This window comes from Cetorhinus maximus, chromosome 19, assembly GCF_964194155.1.
Source record: "Cetorhinus maximus chromosome 19, sCetMax3.hap1.1, whole genome shotgun sequence".
NCBI lineage: Eukaryota > Metazoa > Chordata > Chondrichthyes > Lamniformes > Cetorhinidae > Cetorhinus > Cetorhinus maximus.
The window spans coordinates 40,770,182-40,794,467 of NC_135897.1; the positions used below are offsets into that span (position 1 = coordinate 40,770,182).

A 24,286-nucleotide genomic window follows, 5' to 3' on the forward strand; every position below is an offset into this window, starting at 1 on the left:
ATGTAGAACATTCCTTGTTCCAGTCCGACTCAGGGCCCCTCCCACAACTCTTTCTCCAGTACATCGATGACTGCCGCTTCATGCTCTTGTCTGGATATGGAAAAATTTATTAATTTTGCTTCCAATTTCCACCCCTTCATCATTTTCACGTGGCCCATCACTGACACTTCCCTTCCCTTCCTTGACCTCTCTGACACAATTTCTGGTGATAGATTGTCCACCAATATTCATTACAAGCCTACCAGCTCCCACAGCTACCTCGACTACAGCTCCTCACACCCTGCTTCCTGTCAGGACTCCATCCCATTCTCTCAGTTCCTTCGCCTCCGTCGCATCTGTTCCGATGATGCTACTTTCCAAAACAGTTCTTCTGACATGTCTTCCTTCTTTTTTAACCTATGTTTTCCACCCACAGTGGTTGACAGGGCCCTCAACTGTGTCCGGCCCATCTCCCGTGCATCCGCCCTCACACCTTCCTCTCCCTCCCAGAACCATGATAGGGTACCCCTTGTCCTCACTTATCACCCCACCAGCATCCGCGTTCAAAGGATCATCCTCTGCCATTTCCGCCAACTCCAGCATGATGCCACCACCAAACACATCTTCCCTTCACCCCTCCAGCGGCATTCCGCAGGGATTGTTCCCTCCGGGAGACCCTGGTCCACTCTTCCAACACCCCCTACACCTCAACCCCCTCCCACGGCACCTTCCCATGCAACCGCAGAAGGTGCAACACCTGTCCCTTTACTTCCCCTCTCCTCACCGTCCAAGGGCCCAAACACTCCTTTCAAGTGAAGCAGCATTTCACTTGCACTTCCCTCAATTTAGTCTACTGCATTCGCTGCTCCCAATGCGGTCTCCTCTACATTAGAGAGACCAAATGCAGACTGAGTGACCGCTTTGCGGAACTCCTTTGGTCTGTCCACAAGCATGACCCAGACCTCCCTGTCACTTGCCATTTCAACACACCACTCTGCTCTCATGCCCACATGTCCATCCTTGGCCTGCTGCAATGTTCCAGTGAAGCTCAACGCAAACTGGAGGAACAGCACCTCATCTTCCGACTAGGCACTTTACAGCCTTCCGGACTTAATATTGAGTTCAACAACTTCAGATCATGAACTCTGTGCTCCATCCCCACCCCCTTTCTGATCCCCCTTTTTCCAATAATTTATCATTTAAAAAAAATATATTTTTCTTTTAGCCCATTTCGATCGCTTCCCCCCACCCCATCCCCACTAGGCCATTTGCCACTAGCTTGTCCTGCTTGCTACCCTTAATGTCCCCATTAGCACATTCCTTAGATAATATAACCGCCAACACCCCTTTGTCCTTTTGTCTACGACATCTTTGGCAATCTTTTCTTTGCCTCCACCTATTACTGGCCCTCTATCCAGCTCTACCTGTTCCACCCCCCTCTACCAGCTTTTATTTCACCTCATTTCTATTTTTCCTTAGTTCTGATGAAGAGTCATACAGATTCGAAATGTTAACTGTGTTCCTCTCCGCAGATGCTGTCAGACCTGCTGAGTTTTTCCAGCTATTTTTGTTTTTGTTTCAGATTTCCAGCATCCGCAGTATTTTGCTTTTAGCTCAGAAGGGGTCGTTTACAAAGCTGTGAAGGGGATTATGAGCTTTGTTTGATTGACTGTTTTATGAGTAGTTAATATGATTTTGAAGTGGTTCTTCATGAGCTATTTGTTTATTTTGACAGATTTCTGAGCACATAAAAGGAATTTTTAAAAGAGGATTTTGAATGGCTGCATATTTTATTAACAGTTTTATGAGCTCCTGAAAGAATTAAAGTTTCTTGAAAAAGGTTTTGAATGGCTGCATCTTTATTTTGACAGTTTCATCAGCATCTCAAAGACTTCCCAGTGTAATTATACTGCTCATGAGTTCTGTCCAGTATGGATACTGGGTGAGTGGGTATGGAGGATGCATGGGGGGAGGGGCATGAATTTCACATGGGGTATTTGGGGGATATGGGGGTGGGTGGGAGGATGAGGGGTGGTAAGGGTGAGGGCTAGGGGGCCTAACGGTCTTCCACAGAACTGAGATAATGTCCCCAAGAATGGGGGTGGGCCTTCTAACCTGCCAAGCTCTGCATCTGCCCACCTCCATTCCCACCTCAGGCCTGCTTCAGGAGGCAGCAGCTCCGAATCAAGCCCACTCCTAACTCTCCCAGTAGAAATTAACATGTGTGTGCGGGTTCATTCAGAACTTGGGAACGTGATGTTGGGAAATGGCCTGACTCGTGATTTCTGGGTCTATCATGAAAATCCGGCCCTTAGTGCTGATAAATGTGGGGGGTGGGTGGGGGGTGAGGGGTCAGTTAGCTTACTTGGCTATACTGCTAGTATGTGGTTCAGAATAATGGCAACAATGTGGAGTTTGATCCTCATTCCGGCTGAGGTAGACTTGGGGCCTACCTCCTCGCCCTACCTCATAATAAAAATCATGGCTTTAGCCATGGTTTGGCAACCCTCAAATAATCAAGGGTGTGGAAAAGAAGTGCTGATAAAGATTTGTGACAGCATTCTCCAGTAGCATCACTGAGGTATGTGAATACCTAGCTGTAATGTTAGATTCTTCCTTGGAAGCATCCCAATCTCAGTATCTCATGCTATCAGTGGCATGGGTCACCCTGGGTGATCAGGAGTCAGCATTGTTTGATTGGCCATATCTGTTAAGGTGGAACCAACCATTTCTGAATCCTCTAGCACAACTATCTGCTCATGAACATTTGAAATGATCTTTTCAGGGTCTGGGTCCACAAAGAGGTAGGTACATTTTGTGCCATCAGCTGCAAGGATACTTGCAGCTAATACTTAGCATCAGACTGGCTTATAGTAATGGCCAGCTGTGGCATGAAAATGTGTTGTATCTCCTTTAGACATATTACAGTGCTGAATTGGGGAGGTGGTACGTTTGGAGTGGTTCCGGGGCCAATACCTCACGCAGCAGCTCCTCGACTTCATGAGCCATCAAACAGGAAGTTGATGCCTGACTGCTCCATCACGTAGCTCCAGATTCCTGCCTGCACTTTGCATTTCCTTTCCCTTTGCTGTTCTGTTAGTTTTCTACCCCTCCAACCTTGGCAGAAACTGCTGATATGTTGAGAAGACATTTTCTTTAATTGTTCCCATCCCTTTAAGTTTAATTTGCTCATTTTCATTTCCACAACTGGTTTGTTTTATGAATCAGTTCAAATTTAAACCTGTAGTCATGCTGATCAGATGATCTAAGAAAATGTATGCAAATAGTTCATCTCTGTGCACCTCTGACTAAAAGCAGCCAATAGCTATTTTGACAGTAACAAGGATAATTGAGGAAAATCCATGTGCTTGACTACAAGTTTACCCTCCAAAAACTGTGTGCAACAACAGCAACTTATATTTATCTAGTGTCTTTAACCATAATGAAACATCCCAAGGCACATCACAGGAGCATTATCAAACAAAGCACGGAGCCACGTAAGGAGATATTAGGTCAGATGACCAAAAGCTTGGACAAAGAGATAGATTTTAAGAAGTATCTTAAAAGAGAAAAGCAAGCTAGAGAGGCAGAGATGTGTAGGGGCCTCAGCAACCAAATGCACAGCCACCATTTATGGAGAAATGACGTTGGGAATGCATCAGAGGCCAGGATTAGAGGAGTGCAGATATCTCGGAGGGTTGTGGGGTTGGAGGAGATTACAATGATAGGGAGGGATGAGGCCGTGGAGGGATTTGAAAACAAGAATGGGAATCTTCAAATTAAAATGTTGCGTGAGTGGGAGCCAATGTTGGTCAGTGAGCACAAGGGTGGTGAGGGTTTCAGACTTGCTATGAGTGAAGACAGGGGCAGCAGAGTTTTGGAGGGGAGAATGTGGGAGACCAGTCAAGAATGCGTGCAAATAGTGGGCTCTATAGGTAATAAAGGCATGGATGAGGGTTTCAGCAGCAGATGAGCTGAGACAGGGGCGAAGTCGAGCGATGTTAATGGAGCTGGAATTAGGCTGTCTTAGAGATGTGAAGTCTCAGTGCATTCTCAGAAACTCGTCAATTAGGTTGACATTTCTGCTTCTAGGCTCACCGAACCCCATTCATTTCAATGGCAGGAGTGGCTAGCTGGCTCTGCAGAAAACGCGGTAAAACGTGTCAGGAATGGGTTACGATCATTTTCACCAGTGGCTATTTGTCACTTTTCTCATGTGCTTGCACAGGAACAGGAGAGTGAGCACATCCTGAGTTGGGCACAGCCAGAGTGGGTATTCGGAATTTGGTGCAAAGTGGGAATTGAACTGATAAGTCTTTCTCTTTAATTTCTCTTTAATTTTTGTAAGTTTAGTAGTCTAGTTAAAAGGTTGGTAAGGTAGCTGACTGTGCGACAGTTAACTGTCAATCACCTGAAGCCTGATTAGGCCCTGAATAGGTGTTAATTACTATTTGAAGCTTAACGAGTGGTGAGTCAACTCAGCTCTATTTAAGAAAGGGACTATCTAGAAGCACACTACAGCGTGCTTGCACAGGAACAGGAGAGTGAGCACATCCTGAGTGGGGCACAGCCAGAGTGGGTATTCGGAATTTGGTGCAAAGCGGGAATTGAACTGGTAAGTCTTTCTTTTTAATTTCTCTTTAATTTTTGTAAGTTCTGTAGTCTAGTTAAAAGGTTGGTAAGGTAGTTGACTCAGTGGGGCACAGCCAGAGTGGGTATTTGGAATTTGGTGCAAAGTGGGAATTTTGTACATAGGGGACGAGGTGCTCTTTGCATTTTTTCCTTGCTATCTAACTTCTTAAATCTTCAGTGCGTGCTGCAGCAGTAGAGGCTACAAGGGAAAGGAATCACTGGTAAGTAGTGGGTAAGGTATTTACTACTTTAATCGCTTATGCAGTTTGTATACTCTACAGTAATGAGGATCAGGAAAGAAGGGCCCTAGAGCAATTGACTTAAAAGGTTTAATTTAAAGGGATAAGTCATGGCAGGAGAGCTCAAAGCTGTGGTGTGCTCCTTTTGCTCCATGTGGGAAGCCGGGGACATTTCTAGTGCCTGGGACCAGCATGTGTGCGGGAAATGTGTCCAGCTGCAGCTCCTGGAAGCTCAGGTTTCAGAGCTGGAACGGTGGCTGGGGACACTGTGGAGCATCCGCGATTCTGAGAGCATCGTGAATAGCACGTTTAGAGAGGTGGTCACACCGCAGCTGAAGGGACTTGAGGAAGGAAGGGAATGGGTGACCACCAGGCAGTCCAAGAGAAACAGGCAGGTAGTTCAGGAGTCCCCTGGGGTCCCGCTCGGTATTCCGTTTTGGAGGCTGATGAGGGTGCTGGTTCCTTCACGGAGTGCGGACAGAGCCAAGCTTCTGGCACCACAAGCAGCCTGTCTGTACAGGAGGGGAGGAAGGGAGGAAGAGCAATAGTAATAGGGGATTCTATAGTCAAAGGAACAGATAGGCGCTACTGTGGCTGTCAACATGACTCCAGGATGGTATGTTGCCTCCCTGGTGCCAGGGTCCGGGATGTCACTGAACGGCTGCAGGGCATCCTGAAGGGGGAGGGTGATAAGGCAGAGGTCATGGTACATGTTGGTACCAATGACATAGGTAGAAAGAGGGATGAGGTCTTGCATCAAGAATTCAGGGAGTTAGGCAGTAGACTAAAAAGCAAGACCTCTCGGGTTGTAATCTCTGAATTATTCCCTGTGCCATGTGCTAGCGAGCTCAGAAATAGGAGAATAGCGCAGATGAATACATGGCTTAAGAGTTGGTGCAGGACGGAGGGTTTTAGATTCCTGGATCACTGGGACTGTTTCTGGGGAAGGTGGGATCTGTACAAGCGGGACGGTCTACATCTGAACTAGAGCGGGACTAACATCCTTGCGGGCGGGTTTGCTAGTGCTGTTAGGAGGAGTTTAAACTAATTCGGCAGCGGGAGGGGACACAGAATGCTAGCAGAATAGGGACACATCACATCATAACACAGTAAAACAATCAAGTCAGAGGGAGTACAGCTGCAATAAGCTTCAAGGGAGTAAGGCAAGGCTGGATGTCCTCTACTTTAATGCCAGGAGTATTACAGGTAAAACGGATGAGTTAAGGGTGAGGATTGACATGTGGAATTGTGATATAGTAGCCATCACTGAGATGTGATTGAGGGAAGGGCAGGATTGGCAACTCAACATTCTGGGATATAGAATCTTCAGGCGAGACAGAGGAGGGGATAAAAGAGGAGGAGGGGTTGCATTATTAGTTAAGGAGTCAGTTACTGCAGTAAGGAGAGATGATATCTTGAAGGGGGCATCGAATGAAGCTTTGTGGGTAGAGCTTAGTAATAAAAAAGGGGCAACCACATTTTTAGGTGTTTATTATAGACTCCCAGATAGTCAGTGGGAAATTGAGGAGCAGATATGTGCACAATTTGTGGAAGTGTATAAAAACAATAATAGGATAATTATATTAGGTGATTTCAACTTTCCCAACATTAATTGGAATAGACATAGTGTTAAGGGCTTGGAGGGAATGGATTTCTTGAAATGTGTACAGGAGAACTTTTTATGTCAATATGTAGAGGGTCCAACAAGGGACGGTGCATTGCTGGTCCTAATTCTGGGGAATAAAGCCGAACAGGTGGCTGAAGTGGTGGTGGGCGATAGCGATAGCGACCACAACATAGTACAGTTTAAATTTGTTATGGACAAAGAAATCAACAAGTTGTAAAAAAATGTTTTGGATTGGGGGAGAGTGGATTTTAGTAAAATAAGGCAGGATCTGGCCAAGGTAGACTGGGAACAGTTACTTGTGGGGAAATCTACAGGGGAGCAGTGGGGGGTGTTCAAAAAGGAAATGGGGAGGGTACAGGCTCAACATGTTCCCTCTGGGGTGATAGGAAGGACTAACAGCCCAGAGAACCATGGATGACCAGAGATATTCAGGTTACGATGAGAAGGAAAAAGAGGCTTTTAGCAGGTACAAGGGAAGCAAATCAGCAGAGGCATTAGTGGAGTACAGACAGTGCAGGGTGGAGCTTAAGAAAGCAAATAGGAGAGCAAAGAGGGGATATGAGAAAGCTCTGGCTGGTAAAAGTAGGGAAAATCCCAAGATATTCTATAAGTATATCAATGGGAAGAGGATAACCAGGGAAAGAGTAGGGCCCATAAGGGACCAAGGGGCAATCTATGGGTGGAGCCAGAGGACATCGCTAGAGTGTTGAATGAGGATGAAGGTATCAAACTCAGGGAGAGAGACTGCAAGGTTCTTAAGTGAATTGGTATAGGGAGTGACAAGGTATTGGAGGTGTTGGCAGGCTTAAAAGTGGACAAATCTCCAGGTCCGGATGATTTGTGTTCCAGACTGCTGAGGGAGGCAAGGGAGGAGATCGCATGGGCTCTGACCCAAATTTTTAATTCCTCTTTGGCCACGGGGGAGGTGCCAGAGGATTGGAGAACAGCTAATGTGGTTCCGCTATTTAAGAAGGGTTGCAGAGATAAGCCAGGGAACTACAGGCCAGTGAGTCTCACGTCAGTGGTAGGGAAACTATTGGAGAAATTTCTGAAGGAGAGTATCCATCTCCACTTGGAGAGGCAAGGTTTGATCAGGGATAGTCAGCATGGCTTTGTCAGAGGGAGGTCATGCCTAACAAATTTGATTGAATTTTTTGAGGAGGTGACCAGGTGTGTAGATGAGGGTAGTGCAGTTGATGTAGTTTATATGGATTTCTGCAAAGCCTTTGACAAGGTCCCACATGGGAGACAGTTAAAGAAGGCAAAGGCACATGGGATACAGGGTAATTTAATAAGGTGGATTCAAAATTGGCTCAGTTGTAGGAGGCAGAGGGTGATGACAGAAGGATGCTTTAGTTACTGGAAGCCAGTGTCGCACCACAGGGATCTGTGCTCAGTCCCCTATTATTTGTCATTTATATAAACGACGTAGATGACTATGTGGGGGGTAGGATTAGTAAGTTTGTGGATGACACAAAGATTGGCCGGGTGGTTAACAATGAGGTTGAGTGTCTTGAGCTATAGGAAGATATAGATGGGATGGTCAAATGGGCAGATAAGTGGCAGATGGAATTTAACCCTGAAAAGTGTGAGGTGATACACTTTGGAAGGAGTAATTTGACAAGGAAGTATTCAATGAACGGCATGACACTAGGAAGTTCTGAGGAACAAAGGGACCTTGGCGTGTGTGTCCATAGATCTCTGAAGGCAGAGGGGCATGTTAGTGGGGTGGTGAAAAAGGCATATGGGACACTTGCCTTTATCAATTGAGGCATAGATTACAAAAGTAGGGAGGTCATGTTGGAGTTGTATAGAACCTTGGTGAGGCCACAGCTGGAGTACTGTGTGCAGTTCTGGTTGCCACATTATAGGAAGGATGTGATTGCACTGGAGGGGGTGCAGAGGAGATTCACCAGGATGTTGCCTGGGATGAAACATTTAAGTTATGAAGAGTGGTTGGATAGACTTGGGTTGTTTTCGTTGGAGCAGAGAAGACTGAGGGGCGACCTGATTGAAGTGTACAAGATTGAGGGGCATGGACAGGGTGGATAGGGAGCAGCTGTTCTCCTTAGTTGAAGAGTCAGTCACAAGGGGGCATAAGTTCAAGGTGAGGGGCAGGAGGTTTTGGGGGAATGTGAAGAAAAACTTTTTTACCCAGAGGGTGGTGACGGTCTGGAATGCACTGGGAGGGTGGTGGAGGTGGGTTGCCTCACATCCTTTAAAAAGTACCTGGATGAGCACTTGGCACGTCATAACATTCAAGGCTATGGGCCAAGTGCTGGTAAATGGGATTAGGTATGTAAATCAGGTGTATCTCACGTGTTGGTGCAGCCTCGATGGGCCGAAGGGCCTCTTATGCACTGTGATTCTGTGTCATCTTCCATTGACACTGCAGTTTAAAGCATTGAAATCAAAGCAACATTTATTGCTGGATTGAGAAGGGTGTATTAAAGATTGCGGGAATATTTGCTCTTGCGCCAGGGATAGCGAAATCGTAAATGAATGTAAACATCCTCGTTACCCTCAGCATCGAAAGGAAATCTGCTGGTTACTGGCTGCAAATAATAAACAAAATGAACTGATGATTTAATAAATGTGATGTCACAGTTCTGCAATGTTCTTCATTTCGGTAGGTCGTGTTGTTTAATAGCTTTTTCTGGCCATTTTGCACAGCTGATGTACACCTTATATTGTTGATGTTTTGTGCAACATCCCGCCACAGCAGCTGGTAGATTTTAAATTCAATTAATAAATCTGGTGTCAGTAATGGTGACCATGAAACTATCAATTGTTGTAAAAACCATCCCCCACTGGCGGCGTTACGCCCATCGGAGCTGCGATTTCTCAGCCTGTCAGTGTCCAAGGACAGTCGTGGAAACTGTAGACATCGAAACTGATCCCAGCGCCACGTGCAGGTATGTGTTTTATTGATGACTTATTCGCGTCAGGTCATTTGCAGATAAAGGGAAGGGGTGTGTAATCTGCTAATAGATGCAACCCACTCGATCAGCTCCGAACGCCGACCCCGCCCTCCCGACAACACTTACCTCTCACCATAGGCAAAATTATAGTGAAAATGTATCAACGGCACAACGTGAGAAAGGCTGGGCGCTCCGCTTGTGGTGTCAGGTATAAGGGTAATGTGAGAAAGGAGATGCTTAAAGTGCCGTAAATGATCGAGATAGCTAAATGCTCCATCATTCCTACCCATTGGAGCTCACACTAAAACTGTCTGAACTTTTTTTTTCATGCACACAGTTTAGCCTATTAATAGCGAGCAAAAAACCCGATTAGTTTTACGGGATGAACTGCAGATTTCGAAGAGCTAAATCATTGCGTCAATAATGGGAGAGGGGTATGCTGCAGTCTGCTAACTCACCATTATCCAATAATGGAAACTATTCAAAACTGTCTTTTTCGATTTCCACCATAAAATTTTAAAATTTATTTTATGGGAATTGAATTGGTAAAAAAAAAACTAATTTTGAAACGGGGGCTGTGCCAGGTCTATGGTTTTAATCTGCATGTTTAGCGATAGCCTTGCCAGAGTTACATGCACACATCCGGCTTTTTCTGTCAGGAAAGCTTGGCGGGTTTGCATTTTTAAAACATCCTCAAATATAGTTCAAAACTATTATTTAATAATATTCTCCAGCATTATCTATCGTCGCACCCTCATAGTAGCCGGTAACTATATCACAGCAGTTAATACGGGTTCTTCCAAAGTCATTTTTAACGTGAAAAAACAAGTCCAGATTAAGTGAGGGCCTGTCGGCGAGGTCGCAAACATCATCTCCTTTAATCATAAATATGGTTTGTCATTTAACTTTGCTTAACTACTACTCTTAAAAACTTGGCTGTTTTCTTGAGTTTTATTAATGATTGGAAATTTAGATATGTAAGTTAGTACAGAAAACAGCTACTGATAAAAGACATTAATAAATATTTTTGAATTTAGTTGTAACGAATTTCAACGAGATTATCAGTGGTATCATTAGAGCAACTCCAGCATAACTCCCATACAGAGCTGTGGGAATAGTTTAGAATTTCTTTAGTAAACATATGGCACAGGCACCATGAGCCCAACGACCTCCTTGGTATGGATATATTTCCATGATTTTAATTCTTCAAATTGCAATAAAATAAAATTATTATGTGTCTGAAGAAAGAAAACAGCAAACACTAAGATCAGGCAACGTCAACATTTTAACAGTACATTTGAAATAGATTATCCCAGTTGATGTTACAACTGGACAAGTCAGATCCCAGAATGGACCCTTGCTTGGTGGATACTAACTTTTATTTTTTGTTTAGAAATGTGGAGGGCGGCAACTGAACAGAGACACAGAGTCTGCTGGTGTACTTTTAACAAAAGAATAAAACATTTAGTAAAGAAGAAAAAGATGAACTATATTACACTACTCCTCCAACCACAACCATAGCTTTACAGATACATACAGATTTGTAAGAGTAACACAAGTTACAAAATCTATCTTATACTGTAATGTTCACAGTGAGTATACAGTCCATGTAAACCAAAGGTGACCTGTGGTCGGACACACCACACTCCAAGATCAAGTGACAAATGCCACCCAAAGCAAATGCTATGGTTTTCTATTCAACTCCCCAGATGCTTGTCATATTGTGAGCCAACTGGTCCAACAGAAATTCTGGGCAGAATTTTCCCAGAATTGCACTAAGTGCGGGCTCTCATTCGCCTGCTCCCCATCACCCCGCTGTTGCATCATGCCGGCTGCCATCTTTAAAAGGCAGCCGCCAGCAAAGTGCTCATCGCTGCCCGGGAGACACGGCCAGGAAAGGAAAGAAGACTGCAGCCCCTTGCTTCAATGACAGGTCTCTTGAGTGACTGCTGGATGCTATGGAGGCCTGCTGGGATGTGCTCTACCACAACTCTGGCCGCAGGATGGGCAGCAAAGTCACCAACCTGGCTTGGGAGGCGGTGACAGCGGTGGTCAGCGCGAATGCCCTTCAGAGGAGGACAGCCACCCAGTGCCACAAAAGGATGAATAACCTCCTCCGCTCCACCAGGGTAAGTCACTCTTCATCACTCCCAACTCTCACACTCACAAACCCATCACACATCCACAGGCTTCGCTCACTGCCAGTGTAAGGGATCTCACCATTCACTCTCTCACACACACCGTCATTGTCCTCATCCAATCGTGGGACTATTCACCACGTGTACATGCTAGGCATACTTATCATCTGGCCTGGCAGGTGTCCTGATACACTCTCCCCATCTCTATCCATGCAGGACAAACTGGCTCACAACAGGAGGGAGAGGTCGCAGAGAGGTGGACGGATGCCGGAGATCAAAGTTCTGACAGAATTCGAAAATAGGGCCATCCAGCTGGCCGGTGATGACCGGGACCAGTCCTGTGCTAATGGTGAGGTCGGTGCTGCTCTACCAAGTGAGGATCCAACAGTGCAACATTCATCAGACAACCATGCCATGAGTGATGTGTCCTCTTTCACAGGCCACTGCCATGCACTAATTTCTTCCCCTTGCTTTCGCAGCCATATCTGCCAAACAGCCGACAGAGTCCATGACCCAGGGCCTCCAATCACAGCACTCACCCACACCCGCCACCAGCGCAGAGACACACACCTCGGTGGGACCTAGCTTTAGAGTAGCCTTGGGATCACAATCTGATGAGCACATCATACTGTCTGATCCGCAGCAGACGGAGGTAGGGACTCCCCAGGTCCCCGGTACTCGGAGGACTGCTGGAGGCCTGAACGTTGCTGAGTCTTAGTTAGATGACGAACCTCTGGACTCGATCATATCACAGTTGCTGGAGCTGCAAAGGCAAGCTACGGAACATCAGGAAGGGACGTTCACTGCACTCCTCAGATTGCAAGGCACAATAGAGGAGTCCGTCTGTCTTCAGGCTGAGGTGATAGCGCCGGCATTGCAATGGACCGAGGTCAACACTGGCAGGATGGTGGCCGCCATGGAGAACTTGATCCAGGACGTGACTCCTGCACTGTGGTGCGGGCTTAACTCTTTCGCTGATGCCATAGTTGGCCTACAACAGTATGTACGTGAGAGGGGTGCTGGACAGCTCGATCTCACTCCAGCCACCCATTCCGCTCACGGGGTCATCCAGGGGCCCTCGGGCACCCATAGGGAGGAGGATCAGCAGGTGCACACTCCAGGGCCATCGACCCAGGTGACTCTGGAAGTGACCGGCCTACCTGAATCCCCTCTTCCTGTGTCCTCCGCAGCTCCAGCTTCACAGGCTGAGGAGGGTGTGACTGACACACAGCAGGACCCTGAAAACAGGCCAGGGCCCTCCAAGTCTTTGCCCTCCAAAGGACGCCCGTCAAAGTCATGATAGCCAGGGTGTCACAGTCAGAAGGCTGCCTCCACCTCTGCTGTGGTTGTCCGGGGAGCACCAAGACATAGCAGCAGGGTTAGGAAAGTTAAGTAAAAGTAGTTGGACAGCCTGGGCACGGGTGATGATTGCTTGTATATACTGTTCGCTGTTGTCAATAAACTCCTAAGAATGTCTCACTGCCTGTGGCTCCTTGTTCTGATGAGCAGTGTTCCTGTCACTCGGATGTGAAACCTTTCTGCACAAGATAAAAGGCAGGTGTCTCAGTCCAGGGCCTCTTCCCTGTGCTCTGTGCAGCCTTCAGACCACAGTGATGGTCCAGCCTCACATTCCTTGGAAACACTACAGATGCCTGCACCTTGGCGGTGCTGGTCATTGCTGCTGGAATGTAGTGGACAGGCACCACAGAGTTCTCTCATACTCTTTGTGTGCTCTCAGCACCTTTAAGGTGGGGTTGGCCCCCATAACACCAGCATCTGTGACCAGTGATGCTGTGCACCAGCTCCCGAAGAGCTGAGGTGCTGAAGGTGGACACAGTATCAGATGCGTCTAAAGTTTCATGGTTGCGTCTCTGAGATGCCCTGATCATGGAGTGCAAGCGAGCTGCCCTCGGCCAGACAGGAGTCAGATATTCTCAGAGGCTATGTGAGGATCTATGGAGTTTCCTCACTGCATGTCGTCATCATCCTCCTGTGATCGAGCAACTATTAGGGCCTCCATTGCACCTCCATGACAGGAGCATTCTCACAGGGGGTATGTGCGCTGCCATAAGCCAGACTGGAGCCAAATGTTCATAACTGCAATGTGAGGATCTACGGGGACACCTCACTGCATGTCGTCGTCATCATCCACCACAAATCTGGCAGCTATGAGGGCCTCCCGAGTGTGCCTGCCTTGTCTAGCCAGTGCGAGAGCCTCATCCCCGTCATTGTCACCACCGAGGGCCCCCTCACCCTCATCCCCGGCAGTGTCCTCCTCATCGGAGGAGACGTGCAGCTCCTCCATCACCTCCTCAGCCAGCTCCTCACCCCGTTGCAGTGCTAGGTTATAAAAGATGCAGCAGACGATGCGTGACACTCTCTGCAGACTGTATTGCAGGGCTCCACCAGACTAGTCCAGGCAGTGGAATCACATCTTCAGTATCCCGATGGTCTGCTCCACCAAGTTGCGAGCTGCAGCATGAGCCTCATTATAGCGTCGCTCTGCTGCAGTCTGAGGCTGCTGCATGGGTGTCATCAGCCACGGCCTCTGTGGGTAGCCCTTGTGCCCGAATAGCAAACCCTGCAGCCTCTGTGGACACTGGAAGACTGCAGAGATGTAGGTGTCGTGCACACTCCCTGGAAACCGCACGCCTGCAGGACGCATTTCTGGTGGTCACATATCAGCTGTACATTCAGTGAGTGGAAGTCCTTGTGGTTGATGAGGTCCACTGAGTGTAGCGACGGAGACCTGAGTGCCACATGAGTGCAGTCAATTGCATCCTGCACCTGTGGGAATCCTGAGATCAGGGCGAATCCAATGGCCCTTACATCCTGACTGTCCCGGTCCCCGGCGAAATGCACACAGTTATTTGTGTGCCATGGAGAAGAAGGCATCTGTGAGCTCATGGATGCATTTGTGGGTGGCAGATTGTGAAATCCCACAGAGGTCACCTGTGGAGCCCTTAAGGGAACCACTGGCATAAAAATTGAGCGCCGTGGTCACTTTCACAGCTACTGGCAGTAGATGCCCTCTATGTCCCCTTGGCGCCAACTCCTGCAGTAAATGGCAGATGTGAGCCACCAGGTCCCTAGACATGCGCAGTCATTGGCGGCACTGCTTCTCAGTCATCTGCAGGAATAGCAGGCAGCATCTATAGACCCTGGGTGTCGCTGGGCTCCGACCAGCCACGGCTCACTGTCACTCCTGGGCAGTGTGTGCAGGAGCCCCAGCTGCCCCTTCTTCATGAGGTTGCTGCTCCTGCCCTTGCATGGCTAGGTGCCTCAGTCGCTCTCTCCTCAGTCTTCAATGGTCTCTGTAGGCCATCAGGCATACAGCTAGGTCACCAGGATCCATAATCCTGACGTGGTCCTCCGGCATGAAAGAGAGAGAGAGATGTGATTAGCGTGGCTCTACTTAGTACCTTTCCTGGCCCTGTGTGACCGCCCCTTAATGCTTCCCGGAGAGTGCTGATCACCCCTCGGATGGCCAGAGATGAGTGCGCTGCATGGCTGCCCTGTCAGCCTGCGACATGGGGGACGCTGGTCCAAACTGGGGTGCTGAGATTACAAAGGGCTGTGAGCACCTCCAGCAGTGACTGCTGCATGGCCAGCATTGGCGAGGAGATTGTACAACATGTGCAGTCCAACTGCTGTGCAGTCCAATAACATGGTGACGGTCTTGAAGTCTGTGCTTGTGGCAGGATTCCTAGCCTCTGACCTGCTCTTGTAGCCACAGTATTTATATGGCTAGTCCCGTTCAGTTTCTGGTCAATGATAACCCCCAGGATGTTGATAGTGGGGGATTCAGTGATGGTAATGCCATTGAACATCAGGGGCAATGGTTGGATTCTCTTTTATTGGAGATGGCCATTGCCTGACCCTTGTGTGGTGCAAATGTTACTTGCCACTTGTCAGCCCAAGCCTGGATATTTTCCAGGTCTTGCTGCATTTGGACATGGACTGCTTCAGTATCTGAGGAGTCGAGAATGGTGCTGAACTTCTGACCTTATGATGGAAGGAAGGTCATTGATGAAGCAGCTGAAGATGGTTGGGCTGAGGACACTACATGAGGAACTCCTGCAGTGATGGCCTGGAGCTGAGATGACTGACCTTCAACAACCACAACCATCCTCCTTTGTGCTAGATATGACTCCAATCAGCGGAGAGTTTTCCCCTTGATTCCCATTGATTCCAGTTTTGCTAGGGCTCCTTGATGCCACACTCAGTCAAATGTTGCCTTGATGTCAAGGGCAGTCATTCTCACCTTACCTCAGGAGTACATCTCTTTTGTCCATGTTTGAACCAAGGCTGTAATGAGGTCAGGAGCTGAGTGGCCCTGGCGGAACCCAAACTGGGCGTCAGTGAGCAGGTTATTGCTAAGCAAGTGCTGCTTGATAGCACTGTTGATGACCCCTTCCATTGCTTTAATGGTTAGATTCTCTCCTGTTGGAAATGGTCATTGTCAAGAACTTGTGTGGCACAAATGTCACTTACCATTTATCAGCCCAAGCCTGAAAGTTATCCAGATTTTGCTGCATACAGATACAGCCTGCTTACTATCTGAGGAGTTGCGTTACTTTCACATTGGCCCAATCTTCCAAACAGGTTTGGAACTGCTGCATCCAACACAGATCAGACAAAAAAGCTGCCCACTTACCTGCATACGTTTTTAAGGCCAAACGTCCAATCTTGGATCCAGAAGAAATTCCTCAGCATAGGAATCCATGGAGAGGCCAGCGAAGAAGATCAGTTCAGAGGACACGCCCCCCTTTCACAACATCAGCTTCCATATTCAGCTACGTGTTTAAAGGTCCTACAGTTTTTCCATCGCCCTGACCTCAGGATTCCCACAGGTGCAGGATGCAATTGACTGCACTCATGTGGCGCTCAGGTTTCCATCGCTACACTCAGTGGACTTCATCAACCGCAAGGGCTTCCACTCACTGAATGTACAGCTGGTATGCGACCACCAGAAATGCATCCTGCAGGCATGCGGTTTCCAGGGAGCGTGCACGACGCCTACATCCTGAGTCACTCCCAGGTCCCTGCAGTCTTCCAGAGTCCACAGATGCTGAAGGGTTATCTTCTTGTTAGTGAGCGAGTAAGTGATTGGGTGGGTGAATGCATGAATGAATGGGTGAGTGAATGAATGAGGGAATGGGTGAGTGAATGAATGGTGAGTGGATTGATGGGTGAGAGTGAATGGGTTGGTGGGTGAGGTGGGTGCATGGGTGACATGGGTAGGTGGGGAGTTGGAAAGGTGAGTGAGGTGGGTAGTCAGGTTCGGGGGGTTGCCTTGTAGTCAGGCATGTAGTCGGGTGGTTGGGGGGTAATTGGGTGGTTGGGAGGATGGTTGGGGGGGGTGATGGATAGTTGGCTGGTCAGTGGGGTGGGTGGGGGCAGATTTTGGGATTCGGTAGTGGAGTTCCCCAGCAGGCAGACCAGGTTTTAAGCTGTCTAACCTTTCCTGGGTAACTATCAATCTAGGTTGCGTATAGCTAGCCCAAGTCTCCGAGTCTAGCTCAGAATCAAACCTTCTCCTGTGATGCCTACAGACAGTGGCCTCCTCAAGAGGTATTCTTGGGAGAGCTATCTTCCAAGCTTTTGTTTAAATTCAAAAAAGGTAAGATGACTCTGATTGGTTGAGACATTGCATTTTTTGAATTTAAACAAAGGCTTGGGGTATACCCGTTCCATGGGGCATTCTCCATCGCAATGCCTCAACCAATCAGAGTCCACTTGCCAAACAATCAGCACCCTATTATGCGTTATGAATTGCTGTTCCCTTTTAAATTTGGTATTCTTGCATTTGTCCTGATGAGTACAAGATGAAAAGTTTTGACAGTATGTCTCATTTTTCAGTAATACTCAAGTTCTGTGCTACTAAAGATAACATTGTTTCTACTATAGTAAAGAAAATGTCCCTAAATCCCCTGTAACTACCAATGTGTGCCAACCATGAGGTGTGCCATTAATTTTCACCAGGTGGAGGATAACTCTACCAGGAATATCTCTGGATGAGGGACTACAATGTCCATCAGCAAGAGTGGATTGGTAACACCACTACTGACTGAGCTGGTCGATCCCTAAATGACATAGCTGCTAGACTGAGTCTGCGGCAGGTGGTGAGAGAACCAACAAGAGGGAAAAACATACTTGACCTCATCCTCATCAACCTGCCTGCCGCAAATACATCTGTCCATGACAGTATCGGTAGGAGTGACGGCTGCACAGTCATTGTGGAGACAAAGTCCCACCTTCACATTGAGGATACCCTCCATCGTGTTGTGTGGCACTACCATCGTGCTAAATGGGATAGATTTCAAACAGATCTACCAACTCAAGAATGGGCACCCATGAGGCACTGTGGGTCATCGGCACAGCAGAATTGTACTCGAACACAATCTGTAACCTCATGGCCTGGCATATCCCCCATCTACCATTACCATTAAGCCACGGGATCAACCCTGGTTCAATGAAGAGTGCAGGAGGGCATGCCGGGAGCAGCACCAGGCATACCTAAAAATGAGGTGTCAACCTGGTGAAGCTATAACACAGGACTACTTGTGTGCCAAACAACATAAACAGCAAGTGATAGATAGAGCTAAGCGATCCCACAACCAACGGATCAGAACTGAGCTTTGCAACCCTCCCACATCCAGTTGTGAATGGTGGTAGACAACTAAACAACTCACTGGAGGAGGAAGCTCCAAAAATATCCCCATCTTCAATGGTGGAGGAGACCAGCACATCAGTGGAAAAGGTAAGGCTGAAGCATTTGCTACAGTCTTCAGACAGAAGTGCCGAGTGGATGACCGATCTTGGCCTCCTCCGGAGTTCCCCAGTATCACAGATGCCAGTCTTCAGCCAATTCGATTCGCTGCACATGATATCAAGAAATGGCTGAAGGCACTGGATACTGCAAAGGCTATAGGCCGTGATAATATTCCGGCAATAGTACTGAAGACTTGTGCTCCAGAACCTGCCACGCCCCTAGCCAAGCTGCTCCAGTACAGCTACAACACTGGCATCTACCCGACTATGTGGAAAATTACCCAGGTATGTCTTGTACACAAAAAGCAGGACAAATCCAATCCGGCCAATTACTGCCTCATCAGTCTACTCTTGATCATCAGTAAAGTAACGGAAGGGGTCATCAACAGTGGTATCAAGCGGCACTTGCTTAGCAATAACCTGCTCACTGACGCCCAGTTTGGGTTCCGTCAGGGCCACTTGGCTCCTGACCTCATTAAAGCCTTAATTCAAACATGGACAAAAGAGCTGAACTCATGAGGTGAGGTGAGAGTGATTGCCCTTGACATCAAGGCCACATTCGACTGAGAGTGGGATCAAGGAGCCCTAGCAAAACTGGAGTCAATGGGGATCAGGGGGAAAATTCTCTGCTGGTTGGAGTCATACCTAGAACAAAGGAAGGTGGTTGTGGTTGTTGGAGGTCAGTCGTCTCAGCTTCAGGACATCACTGCAGGAGATCCTCAGAGTAGTGTCCTCGGCCCAACCATCTTCAGCTGTTTCATCAATGACCTTCCTTCTATCATAAGGTCAGAAGTGGGAATGTTTGCTGGTGATTGCACAATGTTCAGCACCATTCTCGACTCCTCAGATACTGAAGCAGTCCATATCCAAATGCAGCAAGACCTGGAGTATATCAAGGCTTGGCTGACAATTGGCAAGTAACATCCATGCCACACAAGTGTCAGGCAATGACTATCTCCAACAAAAGAGAATCTAACCATCACCCCTTGATGTTCAATGGCATTACCATCACTGAATCCCCCACTGTCAAGATCCCGAGGATATACCATTGACCAGAAACTGAACTGGACTAGCCATATAAATACTGTGGCTACAAGAATAGGTCAGAGGCTAGGAATCCTGCCACAAGCACAGACTTCAAGACCGTCACCATGTTATTGGACTGCACAGCAGTTGGATCGCACACGTTGTACAATCTCCTCGCCAATGCTCCAGTAACATTCAAGAAGCTTGACACTGTCCAGGACAAACCAGTCCCCTTGATTGGCACCACATCCACAAACATTCACTCCCTCCACTACCGACGCACAGTAGCAGCAGTGTGTACCATCTACAAGATGCACTGCAGGAATTCACCAATGCTCTTTACATAGCACCTTCCAAACCCATGATCACTACCATCTAGCAGGACAAGGGCAGCAGATAGATGGGAACACCACCACCTGGAAGTTCCTCTCCAAGTCACTCATCATCTTGAGTTGGAAATAGATCGCCGTTCCTTCACTGTCTCTGGGTCAAAATCCTGGAACTCCCTTCCTAACAGCACTGTGGGTGCACCTGCACCACATGGACTGCAGCAGTTCAAGAAGTCAGCTCACCACCACCTTCTCAAGGGCAATTAGGGATGGGCAATAAATGCTGGCCCAGCCAGCGATGCCCACATCCCGTGAATGAATATAAAAAAAATTAGCTCTCTGACTAAGCTGGTCTCATCAAATAAAGATGATGCACACATGAATAAAGTGAAACTGTTGTAATGTGAAATATTTTCAAGTGAAATATAAATTTGAAACCCCTCCTTGTGCCTTTGTGCTCTCAAGTCTCATTTTAATGACAATGTAGTTGGGCAGGAAAGTTGTGTTCATGATGCACAGCCTCCCTGTTTGACCATAAGGCTCTTTCATATCTCAAGCATAACTGCTGCATTGTCAGCTAACGGCAGGTTTCACCAATGAAAAGTTTCCCCTGCCACAGAATCACGTGTTTTCAGTGTATATTGTTGGCACTTGAAATTTTAATTATAATCACACGGTTAATGGGAAAAAGAGAGAGAACTGAAGTGGTGCATAGTTCGGTAATGATGTCGACAACTGCAAGCTGTTGATAAAATTCTGGCCAGAGTTACCATTTCAGGCTGACGACCTTTCATCGCAACAACAGTTCTGATCTGCTGAATGCTGCCAGTGTTTTTGCTTTTATTTCAGATTTTGAGCATTTAGGTAATTTGTGTATGCATTATGTAATAAACTATGTTTATATCCTAATCTTAATACCTGAGTTTGATGAATACACTTCTGCTTCCAAAGTCGGAACCAGGATTTTCTGAAGGCATAAGACAATCCAGTATCTAAAAACAATTACCAAAGAGAGTTTTGTACTTACTTTCTCAGGTGAGTTATCAAAACTTCATTTATATAGCAACAACTTGAAATTATACAGTGCCTTTAACATAATAAAACGTTTCAACACGCTTCAAAGAGGCATTAAAAACAAAATATGACACCGAGCGCTTAAGGAGATGTTTGGGCAAATGATCAAAAACTTGGTAATAGATGTAGGTTTTGAGGAGTGTCTTAAAGGAAGAAAGTGAGGTAGAGCAGTGGAGAGGATTTGGGAGAAAATTCCAGAGCTTAGGACCCAGGCAGCTGAAGGCCAGTGGTGGAGCAATTAAAATCAGGAATGCTCAAGAGGCAGAATTAGAGGAGCGCAGAAATCTGGGAGGGTTGTGGGGCTGAAAGAGAGTACAGGGATAGGGAGGGGCGAGGCCATGAAGGGATTTGAAAGCAAGGCGAGAATCGTAAAATTGAAGTATTGCTTAACTGGAACCCAGCGTAGGTCAGCGAGTACAGGGTGAGGGGGGAACAGGACATAGTGCAAGTTAGAGTACAGGCAGCAGATTTTGGGATGACCTCAAGCCAAGGGTATGTAATTTTTATTTGTCCCTGGGATGTGGGCAACACTGACAAAATGATATTATTGCGCTCCTCTAGTTGCTCTGATGGTGTTAAGAGTCAAACACGTAGTATGGTTGATGATGTCACGTGTAGGCAAAACTAGTTAGGAACAACTTGATCCTTTGCTCTACAATATGAGAGCTGAAAGAATCAAGGATAAAAACGTTTAAAGGGACCCAAAGTATAACCTTTTATTTCCTTATTTTGCTTCTGGTTCTTTTTTTGTATCGATTTAGAGTCACATTTGTTTAGTCTGCTCACCCTTTTTGTAGTGATTGATTTAGCACAGAGTATTGAATATCAATCACTGGTCCAGATGTAATGCAAAAGGGAATGGCTCTGATTAGTTTTCATGTAAGCACCTGGAATGAAGATACAAACATCAAATCAAGCTCTGTAGGTTGTATGAGTGAGATTAACATGAATCTTGTTTAACTTTTTTACATGGTAAATTCTCTACAAAGAATCTAACAGAGTAAACGATTCATAAGAATAATTGGATGGATTAAATTGATTGATACTACACTTATTACTGCACTTATTCTGCTGAGGGGTGCAATAAACTGTTTCCTAAAAGGTTACAACAGCAGATTTTGGCAACATAATTTATAAATGTGAATTGTTAATAATATGAACTTGAAAAATTAAGTTTCAGGAGTGACGTAGACAACTTTTTTGTTGCAGATTTTGAGAAAAACCAGGAATCAGAACAGGAAGGAGACTGAAATTTATTACAAACATGCTGATCGCAATTACTCGTTCCATGTTTTTCAGAGGAAGTGCTTACTTTGGCTCTGCCTGTTCATTTGGGTTTATGTTTTCAAAACTTCTTTGAATGACAGATCAAGGGAGAAGATCAACTGGCTACTCTTCCACCATCAGAAACCAATCTATAGAAATAAGTTTAATTTTACTATGAATCCAAATTTGAAATGTAAAGATGAAATCCCCTCTCTAGTTATACTAGTTGCCACAAGTCCAAAAGAAGTAGATTCTCGACAAACAATCAGATTAACATGGGGACAGATGCAGACAAGGTTTGGGAAAAAAGTCATTACTCTATTCCTGCTTGGAAAAGATGTGGAAAATAACAGACATGTGAGACAATCACTGGAGCAGGAAAATGTTCAATTTGGAGATATAATCAGTTAAGATTTTATAGACTCTTATGACCTTAAAGACAATAGTGGCATTTAGGTGGATTTCAGAATTTTGTCCCAATGCTGATTATGTAATGAAAGCAGATGCTGATGTATTTATAAGTGTAAAATATTTAGTTAATTCTCTGCTGAAAATTAACAAAAATATTTCCAGTGACTTTTTCACAGGCTATCCCTTGATCAACACTAAACCAAACAGACCTTTCTTTTTAAATGCCATACGCCAAGACAAATCCAAATTTCAAATGTCAAAAAGTGACCATCAGCATATGCCCTCCATATTGCAGTGGCTTTGGTTATGTTTTCTCAGGGGAATTGGGTTTAAAGATTTATAAATTGATGAGTCACGTTAAACCAATTAGATTTGAAAATGTATATGTTGGAATTTGTTTAAAGATATTGGGTGTAAATTTGCATATTCCAGAAAAAAAGTGTTCTTTTTACAGAAGCTGAAGTTTGACAATTGTCTGTTTAGTAAGTTGATTGCAGTACATAATGTCACACCACATCAATTAATAAGTTACTGGAAAAGTCTTAAAAACATGAATAATGCTACTTGTTTAAGTCCGGTATAGCAAATATACCGGGGTGGAGTTTCTACTTTCGATGCAATCAGCAAATTAATCGCAAATTGTTAAAATAAAAGCAAAAGCAAAATCCGTTCAACGGACCCTTTCACCCACCTCCAGTATTCTAAAAATGCTAGAAATCTGAAATAAAAACAGAAAATGCTGGAAAAACTTAGCAGGTCTGGCAGCATCTGTGGAGAGAGAAACAGAGTTAATGTTTCAAGTCTTCAGAGCTGAAGAAAGGTAGAATTGTGATGGGTTTTATACTGTTGAAGTGAGGCGGTGGAGCAGGTGGAGCAAAATAGAAGGTCAGGGATTGGGAGCTCAGGAGAGATTTGACAAAGAGCAAGATTCACTTTCACAGCCTCAGCGGCTCTCTCTGTCTCCAACTTACCCCTCGTGGATTCCAACTGAAGTTCCATCCTTCATGTTTCGAATCCATGTAGGATTACAGGTTCCTAAGGGACATACAATGTTCTTTGGACTGCTATTCTCGCTGCATCCTGAGATCCACACTCAGCGCCATGCGCTGCCATATGTACACACTCGACCTATCTCTCCAGCAGCACCAACTCACCCTATCTCAAAGCTGTCCTTGTCCCCAGCTCCATTTCATTTCTTGTCACCTCTGACGCTTTAACAAGAAACTTTTTCTCTTCCCTTCAGGTGTTAAGGAATGCAAGCTCCAACAACTTATTGGTACGCTCCATCCCTTCCCGTCCTTCTGACTACATCCCTTCTTCTAATCCCAGCTCTTGTCATGCATTCACTATGCCCGCTGACCTTTCCCCCTGTGATGCCAAACGTTCTATGCTCAGTAAAGGACTCAGCTTTATCCCCTTACGCCTTCACCTCAATGAATTCCGGGCTCAGCATGATGCTGAACTCTTCTTCCAACACCTTCGTCTCTGTGCTTATTTCTTTGGGCAGGTGTCCTCCCCCCGTTCAACAGATCCCTTCACCCACCTCCAGTATTCTCCCTCTACCTGGAGCCCTCCCTCTGGCCTCTTACCTGCTCTTGATCTTTTCATTGGGAACTGTCGGCATGACATTGACCATCTTAACTTCTCTGATGCTCTCACCCACTCCAACCCGTCTCCTTCTGAATTTGCTGCACTCTCGGTCCAACCTTGACTTTGTTATCAAACCTGCTGTCAAAGGTAGTGCTGTTGTTGTTTGGCGTACTGATCTCTACTTTGTAGAGGCTGAGCGCCAACTCTCAGACACTTCTTCCTATCTGCCCCGGACCATGACTCCACCACCGAACGTCAAGCCATTGTTTCCAGGACTGAC

The 24,286-nt window shown here is 46.3% G+C and overlaps 1 long non-coding RNA gene across 1 annotated transcript; it reads left to right on the plus strand.

Annotated features, from left to right (window-relative positions):
- Positions 1-9,340: 9,340 nt before the first annotated feature.
- LOC144694178 (uncharacterized) lies at positions 9,341-21,981 on the plus strand. Its single transcript, XR_013579668.1, has 3 exons — positions 9,341-9,392; positions 20,617-20,700; positions 21,949-21,981. It is a non-coding gene; the product is annotated as an uncharacterized LOC144694178 (long non-coding RNA).
- Positions 21,982-24,286: the final 2,305 nt, after the last annotated feature.